General features: G+C 42.5%; 1 long non-coding RNA gene across 1 annotated transcript; it reads right to left on the bottom strand.

Moving 5' to 3' along the window:
- Positions 1-3,909: 3,909 nt before the first annotated feature.
- On the bottom strand, positions 3,910-14,781 carry LOC125940829 (uncharacterized). The gene is made up of 4 exons (XR_007464035.1): positions 13,589-14,781; positions 12,825-12,934; positions 8,269-8,394; positions 3,910-4,015 (listed from the first exon to the last, which is right to left on the bottom strand). It is a non-coding gene; the product is annotated as an uncharacterized LOC125940829 (long non-coding RNA).
- Between the last annotated feature and the right edge of the window lie 5,334 nt (positions 14,782-20,115).

The raw sequence follows: 20,115 nt of genomic DNA on the forward strand, positions 1-20,115 counted from the left end.
AACGGTTTGTTTTGGTGTCACTTACGATGCTCATCTCCAAAATTACATATTGACAATTAGAACAAATAAAAAGTGGCTCATTACTTTGCTTTGCTACTTGGATGACGTGCATCATGAATACTAGCACTTTTTCAACCGAACTCCAAAGAACATGCACTTTGTTTTGTTTGTGTAGACTGAACAGTAATTTACTGATGCAGAAGTACTTTTCTCTTAGTGTCCCTTTAAGGCCACTGTGGTCAGGACCCAACACAGTTCGTTTGCCTCCCCCCCCCCCTTTTTTTTTCTTTAAATTAAAGTTTGTGTATGATGCGCTCTGTATAGCTGTTGAAAATGCTGCAATTATTGTTGACAAGCACCATTGTTGCGCATACAAGAAAGTAATGAAGCCTTCGCTGTTTATTATTATGCATAATTTTCCCCCACCTAGCTTGCAATGCCTACATCTGTAAAATTAGCAATAGCTTGAATATTAACAGCACTCTTGTCATTTTATGGCAGATATCTTGCAGGTGTAAACCTGCCTTAGAAGGTTGCATAGTTTGTTAAACATCTAACTTTAAAACTGTGCACCAAGAGGCTTGCACCTTTTGGCCAGTTTGAATGTTGCCATCCTAAGTTATACCAAATGCAATCTGCATTTTTGCATTGAAAGGGGTTTGTAATAATAAATGATTCATTGTTTATTGAGATTTGCAGGTGCTTGACTGTCTCTGATGTGTCATAACACTCACTGTTGTTGGCGGTAGGTGCAACTGAAAACTTGCAAAAATATAAAACAATGACAAATTAATTCTTTAGTGTGATTCTACAGTTCCTGAGTTATGTTAACTTGTACCACTGATACTTTGACGTCATCAAAGCTGTGCCAGCTTGTTCACAATGTCTGCGCAGTTTGCTGTGGGCATTCACAGAGGTCACAAATTTCTTATTCGTGACATTTGTCCGTTGAATGTAGCCTGCACAGCTTAACAGGTTGCTTGTCGTTCTAGTGTCTATTATAATCAGTTTTCAATATTTTTACTTTGTTCAAAGGCACTTATGACAAGGCAAAGAGGAGGGCTAAGAAGGCGGAATACGAGTTGGCTGTGGACACCACGGAGCTGTCGGGTAATTGCTAGTGTTTTTTTTGTTTTTTTACGCTCATCATTATGTGAAAGGGGAAGGCAAACTCGGAGCAGGGTTACATTTACAGAGCAGTCGCTCTGCCAACTGGGCTGACCAGGAAGCTAGAGGTGACAGCTTCAGGCTAAAGTGGCAAGTCGAAGTGCATGCAACAAACATTTATTTTTCTGGAAAAGCTCCTGGTTTCAGGGGTTGAATCTTATAAAAGATGCGACTTATAAACCGGAAAATATGGTACTCCCCATTAGAACACAATAGAATGGTTCCACCTCTCCTTCTATTGCTGGAAGCAGCCTTGAAAGTCTTTAAATACCTATGAATTTTTGTCACCAAGACCTGTACAAATCCTGATACTTTGCATTTACCAGAGTGCTTTGAAACAACCAAATATGCCATAAATGTACCGCTTCTGCTGTGAAGTAAATATTTTTGTGTTTCAGCGATGCTGCTGCGGGTGCAGCTGGAGGTGCGGCAGCAGAACAGGGACGTCCTGTATGAGCTGCAGCAGCTGAGGCACGAAGTACGGCTCGTGTCTGAGAGTCTGGATGAAACTGAGCCTCTCGAAAAGACCTGTGCAGTGTCTCAGCCTGCCTTCTCGACGGTGCCTCAAGTTCTTCCTCGGCTACCTGCCGACAATATTAAAGAATTAGAGGCAGCCGTGCGGGATGAGGCTGTGGCTGCCACCTTGGTTTGTATTGCCCTTTTATTTGTAATTATAAGGCTATGTAACATGTGGAAATTCTGTGCTGTTTCATGATAATGGTGTGGGTTCTATGTGAAGGAACTTTGCATCGCACACACTAAAGAGTTCATAGAAATAATTTGTTCCCTGCTGTATAGTTTCTAATGACATATTTGGACTGGACCTTAGTTTCTTTAACATGCATCTAAATCTAAGCGTACACTAGTGTTCTTGCAACGAGACCTCATCGAAATGTGACCCTGACTGCCAGAATCAAATCTTTGACCTCGAGCTCAGCACCGCAACGCCATAGGCACTGAGCTACCATAGTGGCTTGCTGAATCGGTGATTTCCAACAGCTCTCCGTAGAGATACATTCATGAAGCAGGAGTAAATCGTTAATAAAAATCTATTGCTGATATAAAATGCAACCTGTGGCAGCTTTCTATAGAAGGACACAATGTAGAGTACATGTGAATAAATTCTTTCTGTTAGACGAGTTGGCACATCGTGAATGATAAATAGCAGTGCAAACAAGTGGGACACAGTACAGGAAAAGGGGTGCAATGATGTTTTGTATATACTGTATTTACCTCATTTAATCTACAGTTTTGTTTTCTAAATAATAGAGTTCGAAAATTGCATTGCAGTTGGATATGTAATGAAAACCACATTTGCAGCAAGTCTAGTGTACCTGTTGTCGAATTGCCTCATTGCACTAACATTTTTTTTCTTGTGCTACAAGCCCATGAAACAAACTCCAAAACTATCTAGTTTCATGCAATAGTGCAAAGCATTTTCTAGAGCACTAGCAATTACTTTAATGTAAACCCACATACCCTGTGGCCCCCTGTTACTTTTTATTCCACTACTCTGATTTTTCTGTGGTTTGTTTTATCTACCACTATTCTACATTATGTAAGAGAATTTATGCCCTTCATATTGAATAAGTGAAATACAATATTTACTTATGTAATGGACACGCTCACATAATGAACGCACCCCCAACTTTCGTCGTCAAAATTTCGAATTTTTTTTTTCTCCCGCGAAATAAACACACCCTGAACTTGCTGCCGTGAGGTAGGAGAGACACAGTACGATTCGGCGTCCGATATAGCATTCAGTGGGTACGATTGTATCAGACGCCGAATTGTACGTGTGTCTCCTACTTTTATTGCGGTAGCATCATATGGACACTACAGGTGCATTTTTGAAGTCGGCGCCAACTATCGTGGCTTTATCCCGCGTTGGAGGGAAGAAAGCGGGTAGGAAACGCGCTATTTCGTCGTGTGCATGGCGCTGTTGGGAGGGGAGGGAGGCGGCACAGCAACTGCACATTGCACGGCCAGGCGTGGCCTATCTTGAAAACGATCTGCGTCGGAGGCTGAGTCTAGGTGCGATGGCGGCTTATACTTTTGAGCGTACTCCGTTATCGCCGCTCAGTTTGCGTTGAAGCGATACAGGGCATGAAGGTCACTTCGCTCGCTGTTGCTGCAGCGCTTCCTCACACCAGCATTTCGACAGTGCCCTATTGAAAAAAATGTGAACGAGAATGTACGAGAAATAGTGTACGCGATTATTGCTCCGTAGACTGTGCGAGAAACTCGTTCAGTCTGCGAGAACTCGTTGAGTCTACGAGAACCTCGTACAGTCTACGCAGCAATCATCGCGTACATTTCTCGCACACGTGTACGAGATCGCGTTCTTGTCACTGAACGAGATTCTCGTAGATTATGAACGAGTTCGTTTCTACGAGCTGAGTGCGTACAAGATGACGAGCTTGTACAACCTGCGAGAGTATGCACCCTGAAAAAGATACGCACCTCATATTCATATTTAGTATAATAATGCAAAAACAATTCTTGTAAATACAAGTGTTCATGCATGAACACTTGTGCTGACCTTACTGCAGTGTTGTGTCGCTGTAATGGTTTGTTCAGAAATCTACAGTAAAGAGTTATGTTGAGGTGAAAAAAAAATGTCAGGTGAGGTAATGGTTTGTACTTGTTAATAAACAAGTACACGTTACACAGGTTCTTCATCACACCTATTCAAGCTTACATTAATAGTGAAGTCCTCTGATTTTAAGCAAGAGCATGTCACACATCTCGCAAGCGTTGTTTATTGGACCTTGTAATGGTACTTCAATAGACCCAGTCTGTTGACAGAAGACCACTGGAATGTGTTGCTTGAGAGCTTGCCGCGCACCTGAAAAAGTAAACAAAAGCCAAGTTTTTTTTTCACACATGCAATAAGATAACACATAGGCAAAAGCAGTTTAGCTGACATTCACACAGGTAAGAATGCTTTAGCATTCAGAACATGCGATACTGAACAAAATTTATTAAAAATAAGTGGTTTCCTGCAATGCTTATGACTCCTAAGGAAATGTGCATTATAGTGTCGTAGAATAACCTGTTACATTAGCAGATCACTAAACAAGTGTTATTACAGTAAAAAAGGCATTATTTGAGTAATAATAATTAGTAGTACTGAAGCAACATAAGTAACATGCATAAAATCTACTTTTAGAGAGCAGCATCAACAGGTCGAGCTAATTAAATTACTTGGAAACTGCTATTCTGCCAGCAAAACTAAAAATCATGGTGGCGTAGTGGCTTTGGCATTGCACTGCTAAGCCGAATGGCGCAGGATAAAATACCATGCACAACGGCCACATTTTGATGGCAGCAAAGTGCAACAACACCCCCATAAGGTGCATTGGGCACATACCCCCGGTGTTCAAAGTTAATCCAGAGTTCCCCACTACAGTGTCCCCCATAATCATATTGTGCAGAAGGACTTGGTGTTAGGTAAGTTGCTGTTTGCTGAACGACATAGCGCAAAGGCACAAATACACAGAAGATACACAGACACACGTCACAGGCGCTACTAACAACTTTATTTGAAGCACAGCGAGATACAGTATATGTACTCCTCACAACGCGCAGGCGCACCAGCTACTTCGGGCAGAGCACAGAGGGCGATTATCAGGGCTAACACGATCATTTTGAAGATCTAAAGAAAGCAAGTTCCACATCATGAAAACAATATAGGTCAACTTTCACAAGCACTACTTTTTTTCTTTTATGTAAAATGCTTCCAACAGCTCACGTACTGTTTTATCTTTAGTTCTGCCCAGGATCTTCCCATCATGAAATCTCGCACGACAAGGACAGGCTTTACATTGTGCTGAAAGATGCGCATTCAAGTATTTCGTCGTGTTGTTAGCATGCTCCATGATTCGATCATTGATGCAGTGGCCAGTTTGTCCAACATAGGACTTTCCACAAGACAGTGGGATTTCATAAACCCCTCTGGTAGCACATCGCCAGTAAGGTGTGACGTGTTGTACTTGGCAGCCTACCTTAGATCTGCCAATTATGCGGGGACACAGTTGGGCCAGCATATTGGGAAAAGAGAACACTACAAAAGCGGGCACACTGGTGAATGAGGCCAGAGCTGGTGAGCCGAGTGGCCCAAGAATGCAAGTTGTACCGTATGTGCATAAGTTGAGCCACAATTTAAAGAAAGTGGCGAACAGGCATGGAGTGCCTCTATTGTTCTCTGTTCCCAATAGGCTGGCCCGAACGTGTCCCCGCATAATGGGCAGATCTAAGGTAAGCTGCCAAGTACAACATGTAACACCTTACGGGCAATGTGGTCCCGGTGTGGTTTATGAAATCCCACTGCCTTGTGGAAAGTCCTATGTAGGACAAACTGGCTGCTGCATCAATGATTGAATGAGGAAGCATGCTAAAAACATGACGACAGACTTGAATGCGCATCTATCAGCTAAAAGAAAAGCCTGCCCTTGTAGTGCAAGATTTTATGATGTGAAGATCCCAGGCAGAAGTAAAGATAAAATTGCATGTAAGCTACTCAAAGCGTTTTACATAAAAAAGTAGTGCTTGTGTAAGTCAGACCTCTGTTGTTTTGTACGACGCGGAACTTGCTTTCTTTAGATCTTCAAAATGATTGTGTTAGCACGAAATAATCGCCCTCTGTTGTCTTCCCGAAGTGGCTAGTGCGCCTGTGCATTCGGAAGAGTATATATACAGTATCCTGTTGAGTTTCGAATTAGATTATTAGCAGCACCTGTGACATGTTTTCGTATATCATCTGTGTATTTGTGCCTTTGCCCTACAATATCTCGTTCAGCAATCATATTGAGGTTTTGACAAATAAAACCCCAAAATTTTATTTAAAGCAAATAGTACTGCATAAGGCCAAATGCTTATATAGAATCATCTGACAGCAGCTACTTTTAACAAAATTTAATACTTTCTAAAACAAGAAACTTTCAGATGGTTTGAGCAAAAATCTACTTATGCCAAAATTATTGTCATTAATTTTATATGGCCCATTCCGCCTTACTTTCTTTTTAACCAAAATTATATATGCAGTGCAGGTGCTCCCCACACCTAAAGAAATTGTCACCGTTCCTTAAAGTGCGTGGTTTTGTTTCAAATGACAACACAAGTATGCTTTGCGATTGTTAGCCAATGAAATGGTTGTCAAACTCCTTGAAATCACGGACTCCTGGACAGGATAACTAGTCACATTAGGCACCCTTTCATCAGTTTTTGTCCACAAAATCAAGCAAGTAAAACATTATCCTGAGTCTGCAACTGTTAATGGGGTCTGTTTGGTAATGATAATTTTATGGTCATTGACCCAAGCCAAGCCAAAAAAGCTCCCTTTCTGGAGCCGAGACAGGTTCCTGAATTACACCATGGAAGGTAAGCTCGTGGGCCCTTCTGCTTCAGAAAGAGCTTACTGCGGGCACGTTACACGATGCAGCTTACTTTCGTCAGTGTTGGGTGAAGTGCCAGTGTTGAAGTTGTCTTTTGCGCAGAATGGCAGTTTCAGGTTTAGTGGGCTTGTAGGAAGACAAGCTCAAGATAAGTTCCTGGTTTGAACAGGCTGTTTTGGTTATAATACATCAAGCTTTCTTGTGACTGCCCGCACAGGTGGTCCGTTAGTCTCGCTGTGAAGTTGACATTCAGATGTATGTCCCAGAAGACCCGAATAATGGTCTGCTCTAGTTCACACGCTCTTGATTTTCTGTCAGCACTCTTGAACTCTTGCTGCCAGTAATTTCTTCCCAGCAGGCCGAATTATCTCGAGGCCCCACGCTGACACTACCGATGCTTTCAAGTGTAGACTTTTCAGGATAAGGTTCTTTGCAGGACGGTGGCACTTACAGATTTCTATTCTGGACGCGAGTGAGACGAACCAGTAAGTCTTGGTAACAATGTTTTGTACATAAGTTCTGTAGAAGGTATTATCAAGGGTTCGACGAAAATTCATTTAGCCAGGTAACGACTATGAAGTTGTGGTGAATGACCAAGTGCTTATCATCGTGTTAGTGACGACACAATTTTTCGTAAAACGTTTAACTCCAACAGGACTACACACAAAATGTAACCAAGACTTGCCGGTTCATTTCACTCAGGTCTTGAATAGCCACCTGTAAGTGCCACCTTTTTTTTAAACCACACTTGCAAAGCCAGGAGTCTTATCCTGAAAAGTCTTCAATTGAAGACATCAGTAGTGTCAGTGTGGGGCCTCAGGATAATTCAGCAAGCCGAGAAGAAATTGCTAACAGTACAAGTAAAAGTATGCCAACAGAAAATGAAGGGCTTGGAAGCCGATGTATTCTTCGCAAAGTGTCAACTACAGGGTCATTGTTCACGAGTTCCCGGATGCGTAACTCCATGCCAACTTCATGCCGACGCTAAGGAAACACCAGGGCAGGCAGTTGCAAGAAAAGAAATTCAGTGCTCTAAGAAAAATGCGGCCACTCAAACCATGAAAGTAATGTTTAACTTGTCTTCTTACAACTACACTGAACCTAAACATGCTGTTTTGGGCAAGGGAACAAACATCAACACTGGTGCCTTGCCTGACTCTATGAGAGTCATCTGCGCCATGAATGGTGCCGTCAGTGCACTTCCTTCCGAAGATGAGGCCCGCACCCCCCCTGCACCGTCAGTGTGCTGTACAAATTTCAGAAGCACATCCCACAAGCTTGTCTGCCTAGCAAAGAAGCTGTGTGGGGCTCCAAAACCCATAGAACCAACGAACACAAACCCCAAACCTCGTCCCTTCAACTCTCGCTTTATATTGCTGTGCAAGCAGTAAAATTGGATAATGTTAGTAGTGTTCTGTCCTGTCACCTCCTTGCCTTTCCTATGAATTTTATGCTAAATAAGGCTTTTTCTTGGAAAAAGAGTGCTAGTTTAAGGCATAAACCAGCTCCATGGCAGTTTGCAATTAAGGAATGTAAACATTTGCTGAAAATAGGTCCATGAAGAATATTTCAAAAAGAGCACTTTAAAAAAACACACACGTGTATCTATCACCAAGGCCAACCCTTGTGTCTTCTATCTCAACATATTTCTCAAAAGTCAAGCTCAAAACTGATATCCAGGTGCAAGCTCTCCATATCATATTACCTTGTCAATGATGAAGCAAAGCACGCTGGTGCCTGGATGTTGGGGGACCAACTCAGGCGTGGAGGTCAGCACTGATCAGCAACACAGCACAGTCTGCTTACACTTTCTCTGCAGGCCCAGCCATACCTGCATAAATACAAGTGGGCTTAGTGTCACGTGAGTATAATATAAAAAGTGACACCGTGAGCAAATCAATCCTTGTTCGGTATACATATGAAAAAATGTAGATATTCTCCATATAGCAAGCTTCACTTTGAGTAACAAATCCTGCACTATAAGAAAAATATGATGCATGAGCCATCTATGCAAGAAAATTAATTGAAGATCCCTTTTTTTGCCTCCCTCCTCCTCCTTGTGTATAGGTGGCAGTCAGGTTAAGTAAAGTAGGCCAGAAAGCCACATAGTGTAAGCAAAGGTGGTCACTTGGTGGGCCAATTCTGATACCATAGCACGACATGCATTCGGCAGGCACTGCAATGTTATAGCACCCATAAGCCTAGCAGCATTACCCAATAGGGCTAACCAATAAGTGTCCCCAGCAGCATAACTCAGCATGTCTACCAGGAGGCTTTCATTACACTTTGACAACTATCCTCCTACGGCTTGAGCCCAATTTTTGTCAACAGAAGACAAGCTTCTGCATCTGCACAAGGGCACTTTAAACAGTACCACAATAGCTTCCTACCTAATCCCACCTTTAAAATGACATTGGTAAGTTCAGTACCATGTGTGGAACCAATCAAATTGTTCTGCAATCAAGTAAGCATCCCCTTTTCATACACGCAAATATCAGCAACACTACTACTGCCATATGGACATTTTGTAGACAAAAACACCAAGCGCAAGAGCTGAAGCTTGGGCAAGTTGGTAACAGTTCATTTTGATGGTGTTCATGGCACACACATGCCAAAAGAATAAGCGACAGGCCGACAGTGAAAAATAACTGTCCTCTTTCACACTCTGTGTGTCCCTTATCTCCTTAGAAAGTGTGCACTGTGAATAGCATGGAAAGGAACATAAGAGATCAGATAATGCTACAATAGATAAAAGAAAACATGCTCTCCGATGCAACACGTCTTTAAGCAACTTAATTTTCAACCAACATCCTAAGCCTGCCGCGCTTAAAAAACTCACTGAAGTTGCTGTGTAAGACAACAGCTTGCTTTTACAAAAAATAGAGTTAAACTTATTCTATTATTTTTGCAAACTGGTGCTTCAGTACTGTGAAAAGGTGGTATTATTGAAAACCAGCTTAATTTTTGTGTAATAAAAAACCTAGTCAGCTACAGAGATCAGGCTTGATATAAATCAGCCGGTGAACACGGTAAATCAATATTTCCATGACTGTTGAGGTAAAAGGATCGTTGACAAATTCCCAACACACTATGCATGCTTTGGAGAAGACAGTGCTTTTCTACTGCAAGCATTTAACAGAGCCCCAGTGAATACAGTCTTATATAACTTATTGCAGGACATTTCAGATCCTCTTTATGGCTTCTTAGGGACTTGGGTAATGAAGAGTAAGTGCAGTGACATCTCTGAGCACCTCAAAGACAATACTGGTGATTACATGGCAACACAACTGCTGACATGCAAGATAACTTTCGGGCAGTGTTGTCTCATGCCACATCAATCAGACAAAACTTTAAAGGGACACTTAAGGGAAAAATAATTATTTGAGATGCATTATTGAATTACTCTTCCGCAAACCCAGAAAGACTGCAGTTATCCAAAAGTAGAGGCTTGATAAGCAAGAAAATACACAAGAACGATGTACAGGTGGTGAAACCACAATAAAGTTCCCACACCTGCTGGCTGTCTGCTAAGGCCTAGTTAATTTGTTTTTGGCAAAAACTGACTATATTGCATTCTAAAAGAGGCAAGAACTGAACTTGGTAATTTTGGAGCAAGTGTACTGAACCGCAACAGCCAAAATATACGAAAATACTCTGGAATGCATGATGTCATCCAACGTACGATGTTTCGCCACAAAATTTGGCAGGAAATGCCACTTTAACCTTCATTTTCTTTTTGCAATAAATAACCTCTCATCACAAAACTAACACAGAAAGAAAGAATACATGATGCGTCTAAACTGCCTCCAAACAAAAAAATGTGTCCGGAGTCATTTTGTACACATTCAAACCACTTATTTTTGGCTTTGCTCAAAGTGCCTTTGTGTGTCATGCAACATGAAACTGAAAAACAGGATTCACTGTAAAGGGAGAAATAAATGGGGCTCGCCTAGCGTGACGTATCTGCACAGGCTTAAGAGAAGTGTGACTCCATGGTCTAAATGAAAAAATAAAAATAAAATCACACTTTGGGTGGGTCTCAGGTTATAGTACTACTCAAAATCTTGACAAGTGCTTATTCAGTCTGTACTTATCCCAAAAGCTTGGTAATGACATACGCCCCTTTTGCACTAATGGTGTCTGCGCCAAAGGGGCTAAGGCTAAATGTTAGGTAGCCACACACATTTTAACAGTGAAATTCAAGTGCATTATGACTTTTGTCTGCCACTTTTAATAACATGTAACGGTCGATATAGCACATTGTGATCTAATTATTGTAGGTCAGCATGGCCTGAGCACGGCGTGCCTAAACACTTTTGTTAGGTGAGAAAGTATTGTTTCTGGTACTCTTTCGGGAAGCAGCCTATGCCTTATTCAGAACAAAAACCTTGTTTCCCTGAGAATGTCAGACAATCGCATATTTCAAATTGACCATTTGAAATGCACACAAAGTACAGCATGGTTTTGGGGGTCCCACTAACTATTGAAACGTACATCATCCAAGTTCAGCAGTCAACATCATAACTAAGCTTGTAGAAGTGCATATTAGCAAGTTGACAATAATAAGGAGAAGGTGAGAGAGATGGTCCCAACTATAAGAGAAGCAATAGCAGAGTTCAAGCTCCCTCCCATGTCAAATGCAGAAGGGCAAAGCATACCCAGCTTTCGGTTACACTCTCACCTGCGACCACTGCACCAGGCTGACTGACATGCGTAACCAGCAGTTTGTGATACCACATTATCAAACCTGCAATTTATGGGACATCAGAGATCAGCTTCAAGCTTGATGCTATGCTGCTCTAGGGATGTATTATGAACTGACTACATTTAAATGTTATGCTTCATGGTTTGTTGCAAGCTTCAGGAATTTACTTATTCATTTATAAACATACCTCATAGGCTCCAGCTGGAGTACTGCATAAGGTGGTAGGTAGAACATTGTGAGCCAAATAAAGAACATACAATAAAACAAGTAAAAAAATACTCTTTCACACTGTGGTTTCTTATCTGGCAGCTAGCTTATAAAAGTGAACAGAAACGTGTTCATGCTGGTAGTGCTTTAGAAGAATAAATAATAAGAGGTTAAACAGAAAATTCAAACACTTTCAAGCCACCTTTCGTGGTTTTTTCTTGCAACGTCCCTTTAGGAATGGGAATCAATGAACAGCCCCCCCCTCAAAAAAAAGAGAAAGAAAAGTGTAATACATGATTTTTGACTACTTAGAGAAATAAATCTAGGAACACAGAATCTGTGCAGGCATGTATGTAAGGAATTAAGTGCAGTAATATATGCAATAACTTGCAATGCCATTCTGCTTTCGTCGGGCAACTCATAACAAGACATAAAAGGATATGTGTGCCTCAAAACACAGCTCCTAAAAAAAATACGTCACTATACAGTCAGTAAGTAGCATATCATGCATATCTACTCAAGCCCCCAATTATACTTGACTGATATTGATTAAACTGAAGGTAGGCGATATTTTAAAATATACAGTTCAAGTAGTACTCGAATATTATGTCGAAACTGGAAGTTATGAATATGGCATCTAAAGCAAAAGTGTTGTACGTTATGCCAAACCTGCCAGCCTGTCAACTTTATATTTTGCAAAAATCCTATACACAATGCTGTGTTGGAAAGTCAGCATGTATTTTCTTAAAGTTTTCTCTCAGCGCCTACATTGTTCAATAGAGACACATTATTAACCATTAACTTGGAACAGCAGAAACTGATAACATTGTTTTTAGACCAGTGTGCTTTTTTCAGTGCTTTTGCTGTTGCCGATTTAGCCGGCTTTACGAACTTATCTCAATAAGCTCGTCTAATACGGGTGTCATACAGTGCACTTTTCATTGCGATCAAGCCCAATCCGGATCGAATTTCTCACTTGTGATTAGCTCTTTTGTGCAAGCTGCGCGAGGAAGCCAATTGCAGTAGCTAATTTTGATCTGAATCGGGCTTGGTAGGAAGTGCCCCTCTGGTATACTCGTTAGGGATTTTGCATTGCTAATAAAGCAGCACAAGTGCCATCACAATTTATTGTTTTAGATGCAATTTTGTAATCTCTTACCACCCCATTTTTCAAGATTCTTACAACATATTCCCAATAGAATTTCATTCTCATAACTCAATGCAACAATAGTAAAATTGTAGAACGAGTCCAAATTCGTAAATCTCAAAAGATTCAGGACCGATGGCACGTACGAATTATACCAACAGAACCTAGAACTCATAAGTGGCAGTGACTGTTTTGTACACACCTTGTCAAAGCAAGCAGATCAGATTCCTTGTCGGGCTGCTCAGACTGCATTTTGCCACAGGCTCCCATGTGGTGCAGAGATTGCATCCGTCTCACGAAATCGTGACATCCCTAAACAATAAGAAATGTTCAGTTTATTGCAATTACTGCTGAAACTGCAAACTTGTGATTTAACAACACCGCGTTAAATTGTGAAAAGACCTCAGCCAGCTACATGGTTGTGCAAATATCTCATTCTGACATCACGGGCAGTTATTTAACCTGTCAAATGGACGAAGACATACAGAACACTCAAAACAAGAAACACAGGTTGTCTTGACAATATATAAGCAGAAAAATTTGCATACAAGCTAAAATGTGCTCGTGAGTCAGACAGAGCAATCCGGTGCCGTCTCGCGCAGATGTTAGCTGTGAAGACAACACGTCAACGTACTTCACCACATATACCATTTCTTGCTGAGAAATTACGTACAGAAGCAGTGACATTCGCGGCATCAATTTTTGTGCCCGTTCAGACTAAACGACACTCGGCGCTAGTGTATTTCATAACAGAAAGCAAAGAAACAATATATGAGCTTTTGGCAACATCCTATACTTGTCTGAGGGTAATTTTCATAAAACGTTTTGCTAAATGTGTACTCCGGCATTAATAACAAACATTAGGAAATCACTTTTATAATTTATGTCGCTGTACTAATCATCTTGTGCTCCGCCTAACAAGGCACACTACACGAACTATAAAAATGCGCCAAGCGCCGGACTTACCTTTCGAGACATACTCGGCAAACGCTCCTTCGTGTCAGGTCCGGCGGCATCGACTGCACGAACTGTCCTTCCGGCATAAACACTGTTAAATTGCGGATGAACGTAATAGTACAATTTCCAACACATTCTTCCGTGCACTGTGAACCGCTGCGAGATCGGCGAGAGTACCAGAGGCTGCTAATGAGCCGGGAACAAAGAGCACGAATGGACCGAACTACGATAACCAACAACGCCGCACCGCACGAGAGATACAGCTAGCTAGCAGCGTTGCACAGGCCCAGGGGCTTAGCGATCGCTGATGCGCACAAAAAAGAGCACATTTTCTCTCGGCAAAGCGTAAATATGATTAAACTACCACATCGACCGTCCGCGAGGAAAATATTCATGCTGCGCTCACATACCGACAGCCCAACGTTTCTAGACTGGTAACATTTTGACAGCCGAACACGGGAAAATGATGTCATTTCGTCAAGATAGAGGCACCGGAAGCTTTGCAAGAGCCAGATAAACGTCATGGCGGCCATATTGTTTACATCGTCGTCTACCGTTTTGTCGTCTCAGGCAACGTTGGTCTCTGGCTCCTCGGCACCACTGTATCGGCACTGTGCTCCATGGTAATCGTGATCGCATCGATGGTGGCGGCTGGTATTCACATGTTATGCGAGTGATGCGGCGTGTTTCAACAACGTTTCTTTCAACATCGAGGACAGCAACCTGCGGAGCAGCCGTATCAACCGGTCAGGGCCGTTAAATCGCAGCATATCGTGGTTTGGTTTGTGAATTCTACGAGGTGTTGGTGTTTTATGCGGCGGTATCGACCACGCATTTGGTGTCGAGTGGCGTCGTCGACGCACTTTGTTCTGGCTTGTGTGCCGTTTTGCGGATGTGTATAGTTCATGAAGAGTGCCGTCTGTGCATCGGACGCTGCTGCCACGCCGGCTCGATTTGCCAACGCGCGAGAACGTCCGCACTGTCTGTCGCGAGTGCTTTCGGACACTGCTTGTGTTCTGTGTGTGTGTGTGTGTGTGTGTGTGTGTGTGTGTGTGCGCGTGCGTGTCCGCGTGCGTGCGCGTGTCTGATATGCGTCGTTATTGTGTCAGCGATTTGCAAAAGTGTTTTTTAGTTTGTTTCCGGCGTGCGCGAACGCCAGGATATGCTGCATGTTCGTCATTTAACGACCCTGCTTGAATGTAGGGACATTGACATTTTGGTCGTTTCGAGGTCAGCTTTTAACGAATCGCAAAGCGTTGCCTTGCTCTGAACCATCACTGCACGAACTACTTAGTTATTTCTCCGTTAATTTCAAAATCAGTTTTGTGTAGTATATACATAGATAATGCTCCGTTGCCACACTAAACTCGTATTTGCCGCTGTTGCGCGGCAAATACGAGGTTTTTTTACTACGTCAAGCTCTCTCAGCATACAGTGCACAAGTTGTGAAAGACTTAGTGCAAATAATTTTTCAAGCAGCAATTTGGCAAAATGTGCTGATCGTATGACAGCATTAGTGATTGATGGTTATGTAATTTCGTTATTTTTTTCTGTCAAAGTGCGATAGATTTTGGCTGCTATTTTGGCTATTTATTCACCAATTTATTTACACTGAGTTTGTGGTTCTTTTTATTTTTTAAATGTGGGCATGCATGGCCAGTTTATGCCTGCCTGCTACAGTTTGGCATAAACAGGCACTAACAACCTCTTAAAATATGGGCAATAAAAAGTGACTAGCAGATTTGATAGTCTTGTGGGGGCTGTGACATAATTACTAACGTGAACAAGACTAACGGAAAAAAGGTGGGATACGAGAGAGGGCTCTGTCCTGTCCCACCTTTTTTTCCGTTGTGCGCACTAGTCACAGCAACTGCATCAACACCAACTAACCCAACTTTCTTCGTGAATTACTCGTCTTATGGGGGGGGGGGGGGGGGCACACTTAGCTGTTTGGAAAATGTGCAGCTTGAAATTTCTGCATTGCTACCTCTGACTGACAGCTCTGATGCAAGCAATATGATCAGGCTGTGACAAAGCGCGTGCATCTTCTGTTACTGATCAAACCGCATGCAATAAAATCATTTGCCAACTTGTCCGTGTTGGATGTGTTTTCAGTGAGCTATAATCGCATTGCCAGCTTCTTTTATTCTGCATAAAAACAAACCTATAGCATTTTTTTCCGAAACTGTGAAGGTACTCAACCCTATATTGCATTAAAAGCTTCGGGTGATCCACTCTGAACAAGGGACGTACTCTCAGACAACAGCTTTTGGCTATATCACTGTCAGTGCGCGCTTATTGGCTGGTTGAGCAATGTGTCACACGAAGGCACAGGAGTATTGTCGTAAGTGATTATCCGAGAATATGTCCCCAAGTGAAAATCATTGCATCATTAGGACTGACATGAGCTTTGATGGAGATGTGTGTGTCCATTATATAAAATTGCAGAAATTCAACACTGGCGCTTTTATTCATTCTGCAGTTTATGCTGCTATATGTGGCACAATGGTTCGACGTTGTCATACAGCACATTGATTATGTCCTTGCATGTGCTACAAACGATTCATCATAAAATCTTGCTGTCTTTCACTAGCTTTTGTATACACTACGACTTAGGTGGATGCACTTTGTATGCAATTCGTAGTCATCGGCCAAGATCTCGTTGCTTACATGACTACAGTGCGTACACATGACACGCTATCTCGCACACCTCGTACAGAATCTCGTTAGGCTGGCGCAGCACATCGCACACATCTCGCACATGCGTACATCTCGCACATGCATTCGCGTAGCACCTCGCATAGATCTCGCACACTTTGTGAAGTCTACGCAGCTCATGCGTACAGATCTCGCACATTTTCTACGATATCTCGTTGAATGTGCGTAGCACATCGCACACTTCTCGTCAAATCTGTGCGATATGCATACATCTCGCACATTTCTCGCACAATTCGCGTACAAATTTTTCAATAGGGTGAGCACTCACTGGACACTCACTGTCGAAAGTAAAGATAGTAGTTCTATCGCCCGTGTAAACTTCCAAAGTAATTTAACCAGCATGGTGTCAGCGCGCACAAGCAAACATGAACCAATCACACTCGATGACCGCGGACACTCGCTGTCCAAATTGCGGCTTTCTCTGCGCATTTGCTATCGCAATCGATGGTTCGCCTTGTGGACGAAATTGCGGCTTTCTTTAAAGGTGGCCGTGGAAAAACAAATCGTTCAAAATTTTACCCTGCATAATAAACGCACCCCCCCCCTAACTTGCGCATATTATCAAGGAAAAAAGAGTGCGTTCATTATGCGAGTAAATACGGTATTGTAATGGGGGTACCCCATTTTCTATGCTTTAATGACAAGGGTTGGGAAAGTTGGTCAAATTGCGAACAGCTCGAACCATTGCATTGAACATTCATGGCAAAAACAGATGCTGGTCATAGAGAGAACGCCGCTTCCATGAAGGGGAAATAGGATTGTTTAATGTTTTTTCACCTTGGTTGCCATCCGTTTTGTTTTTTGACATGCTTTTTCCCACCCAGCTCAAACCCACAATAAATGTAATGCAGACCAAAATAGTGTTGTTGAAGGGGTTATATGTTCTGCCTTCCCCATGAAGCCTTGTTCACTGGCATAGTCGTTGGCCATACGCCTGTTGTAGCTGAATGAAATCAATAATGGTCAGTGAACAAGGCTTCTGTGTAGAAGCCGAAAGATCCTTTCGACAAGCAAGTCGAAGCAAGTGTCAAACCTTCCGATGTCTTACGTGGTTGCCTTCTGTGCCATGATGTTATGAGAGGGAGAAAGCTAAACGAAACCTGGCTGTAGAAAAGCTAATATAAATGAGGTATTTAGTGCACTCTGGGGTTTGCCAGTATATTTCTGGGGTTTCAGAGTCCGGAACCTTTACGTAAAGGGACAAACTGCTCAGTACATGAATTGAGAAAACCGCTTGTGCAAAAATGACCTATCGTACTGGTTAAAATAAGCCATGTTTTTCAGATTAAATGTGGATTTATATTTTTAATTCTTCCCCAAAAGTTAGGAAAAGTGACCCTTGGCGCCCCACATGGCAAAAACATGAAGATGCTTAAGTGGCCTGAAGAGGAGGGAAAACTGGAACAACTTGGTATTGATTCATGGTAAATAAGGAACAGCGCACTGACAACGTAGACGAAGGGAGACTTGACACACCACAAGTGCTGACTTTCAACTGGAAAACTTATTGAATGAGCGAGTTTATGAACACTTGAACTGTGCATGCACTTGCAAGGCAGTGAACAATTCATGACATGCACTCGTGGTTAGATCAGGTGATACTAAACAAGAATGAATAAAAAAAACATCACACTGCTCGGTTGTCAGCGATTTGCGGGGTCTAAAAAGGAAATGTTTTGGAAGGCTATTGTAGGCTGACTAATGCAACCTGGCCCTGCTTTCTGTATTCTATAGGCCTCGCAAATTTCATGAGTCAATTGGTCTGTGTGGCGAAAAAGAATCTCGGTCTGAGAGAATTCTGCAGTGCACCCGAATTGCCAAATGCGAGGCGCAAACAGTGCATTTTGGTGCTCCCTTAGGCGCATGTTTACACACCGCCCTGATAGTCCCACGTACACTCGGCCACAGGTGAGGGGGATGCTGTACACGATTGCAGTGGCGCAAGGCACACGCATATTAGTGTGCCTTACAGGGCAGACTTTTTTTGCATTTGCACCTTTCTCCACACATTTTGTAACTGCTGCGCAGATGCTACCCACTTTCTGGCTGAAAAAAAAAACAAATCTATGCCATGCCACGATCCCACCCGCCCCCCCCCCCCCACCCCTTTTTTTGTTTCAACCTGTGCGAATGCTAGTGTCCATAGCATGCTTCAATTCTTGGACGAACTTTCCACAAGACAGCATGCTATTGGCGTCTTGAGGAAAGCTTGTGCGAAGAGTAAAGTTTGGAGAGTAAAGATGCCGCACCAAGAAGCAAGCCGTTAGCCATACATCCACTAGCGTTCGCACAGGGTGAAAGGGGGGGGGGGGGTCATGGCATGGCATAGATTTGTTTTGTTCTTTTCAGCCAGAAAGAAAGTAGGTAGCGTCTGCCCTGTAAGGCACACTAACATGTGTGTTTGCCTTGCGCCACTGCAATCGTGTACAGCATCCCCCTCACCTGTGGCCGAGTGTACGTGGGACAATCGGGGCAGTGTGTAAACGTGGGCCTCAGGGAACACCAAAATGCACTGTTTGCGCCTTGCATTTCGCAATGCATTGCCATGACTGCGGGTGCACTGCAGAATTCTTACGGACCGAGATTTTTTTTCGCCTCACAGACCAATTGATGCATGAAATTTGCGAGACCTATAGAATACAGAAAGTAGGACCAGGTTGCATTAGTCAGCCTGCAATAGTCTTCCCAGAAGAAATTTCCTTTTAGACCACGCAAATCGTTGACAGTGGAGCGGCGCGATGGTTTTTATTTTTGTTAATTCATTATTGTGTAGTATCACCTGATCTAACCACGAGTGCATGTCATAAATTGTTCACTGCCTTTCAGGTGTATGTGCAGTTCAGCTGTTCATAAACTCGTTCATTCAATAAACTTACCAGTTGAAAGTCCGCACTTGGGGTGTGTCTACGTCTCCCTACGCTTTCAGGACACTGTTACTTATTTACCATGAATAAGAGGCCTATCACATGGCTTTCTATTATTGTATGGGGTTCATGTTATTCTTATTAGTATTGAAATGCAGTCCACATTTTTCAGTAATTTTTTTACCTTACAATATGCTGATAAGCCTTCGTTTGTAGTGAAAGTGGCACTGCCTTTGTTTTTGATGAGTTGGCTTGGTAAGTCTATCGACAGAATAATGATAACGGGGGCCAGGCAGCCATGATGTAGGTGTGTATTTGGGGGAAAAACGCTGTACAAATGTAAGAAGGTTTGTACGACAATGCAAACTTATTGTACCAGCTTTATATCTTCAAAAGTGGTTGAAAAGGCCAAAATGTAGGCAGTTAACTGCAGTTGCACTCACTCCTGTGAAAGCAGAATCATAGGCTGCTTTCACAATTTGCGAAGCTGCAGGTGCAAACATTGCTGAGGGTTAACTTTTGGTTACCACAAAACTACGTCTTTAAAAACTGGTTGTCAGTCGCTTTAACGCAAAATGTGAAGGTGTGAAAATGTTATGTGGGTATGCCTTTAAGCTGTTTTGTGCCACACGTATGTAGATTTGGCTTTCCTGCACTCTAATGTCACATCCCCTAATTATGCATTGGGAATTTGCATGGGAGTAGAATTGGTGCGCTTACAAATGATAGTGAAAGCTTGGAGAGGTAGTTACTATGAAACATAGTTACTGTGCTAAGGGTTATGAAACACAAACATGAAATGCACAGAACAGACAAGACCTGATGCACTTCGTGTTTGTGTTTCTTCCAGTAATGCTTAGGTGTTGTAGAGCAGCACATTTACAATTAAAGGGCATTGCGTCACAAACCTCTTCCAGCAAAAATGTTTTGCTTTGTACTCAGCTAAAAATTCAC

The sequence above is a fragment of the Dermacentor silvarum genome, chromosome 10 (assembly GCF_013339745.2).
Source record: "Dermacentor silvarum isolate Dsil-2018 chromosome 10, BIME_Dsil_1.4, whole genome shotgun sequence".
NCBI lineage: Eukaryota > Metazoa > Arthropoda > Arachnida > Ixodida > Ixodidae > Dermacentor > Dermacentor silvarum.